At 48.0% G+C, this 1203-nt stretch overlaps 1 pseudogene; it reads left to right on the top strand.

The window, feature by feature from the left end:
• Positions 1 to 919, top strand: LOC138078403 (olfactory receptor 1J4-like; annotated as a pseudogene).
• Positions 920 to 1203: the final 284 nt, after the last annotated feature.

Below are 1203 nucleotides of genomic sequence, written 5' to 3'. Positions count from 1 at the left end.
ATGAGGAGGGAGAACCAGTGCATCGTGTCCAAGTTCCTCCTCCTGGGGCTCCCCCTCCGGCCAGAGCAGCAGGGCGTGTTCTTTGCCCTGTTCCTGGGCGTGTACCTGACAACGGTGCTGGGCAACCTGCTCATCCTCCTGCTCATCAGGCTGGACCCTCACCTCCACACCCCCATGTACTTCTTCCTCAGCCACTTGGCCTTCACTAACGTCTCCTTCTCATCTGTCGCTGTCCCTAAGAAGCTGATAAACATGCATACTTGGGATCAATTGATCCCTTATGCAGGGTGTGTCACACAGATGTACTTTTTCATATTTTTTGGTTGTTTTGACAATCTTCTTCTTGCAGTGATGGCCTGTCACCCTCTCCACTACACCACCATCATGTGAGGAAACCTGTGTATTTCACTAGTGGCTGTGTCCTGGATCTTCTCCTGTAGCAGTGCAATGTCCCACACTCTCAGCCTGGTCCAGCTGTCCTTCTGTGCTGATAACACAATCCCTCATTTCTTTTGTGATCTTGCTGCCCTGCTTGCTCCCCTGCTCAGACACCTCCCTCAATGAGTTGGTCATCTTCACTGTGGGGGCACTGGGAATCATCATACCACTAACTGGCATCCTAGTCTCTTATGTCCACATCGGGGTCTCCATCCTGAGAGTCCCCTCAACCAAAGGGATTCACAAAGCCTTGCCCACCTGTGGCTCCCACCTCTCTGTGGTTTTCCTATTCTATGGGACAATTATGGTTCTGTACATTTTCCCACCATCAAACAACTCCAATGACAAAGACATAATTGCTTCAGTGATGTACACAGTGGTCACGCCCATGCTGAACCCTTTCATCTATAGTCTGAGGCACAGAGACATGAAGGGAGCTCTTGGGAGATTTTCCAGGAGCGAGATCTTCTTCTCTAAGTAACAATATCTCACCTTCTCAGTTTCTCATTCTGAAGAACCAAATGGCACCAGTGTCAGAGATTCCCCTTTGGAAATCTATGCCAAAGACCTTGCCTGTTGCTGGAACCCACCACACTTCCCTGTTTCCAGCCACTTGCTTTGCTTGTCTTTTTGTTTTTTCTGTTTGCTTTTCCTGAAGCCAGTGAGTTCCAGGCATGGACACAGCAAGTGCTATTTGTTGTAACCATCTGTGTTTTTTAAACAAATTTCTTTTTGCTTTAGCTTTATTTTATGTCTCTATTTCAT

Source organism: Capricornis sumatraensis, chromosome 1 (assembly GCF_032405125.1).
Source record: "Capricornis sumatraensis isolate serow.1 chromosome 1, serow.2, whole genome shotgun sequence".
In the NCBI taxonomy this organism is placed as follows: Eukaryota; Metazoa; Chordata; class Mammalia; order Artiodactyla; family Bovidae; genus Capricornis; species Capricornis sumatraensis.
This window is presented reverse-complemented; position numbering and strand designations above follow the sequence as displayed.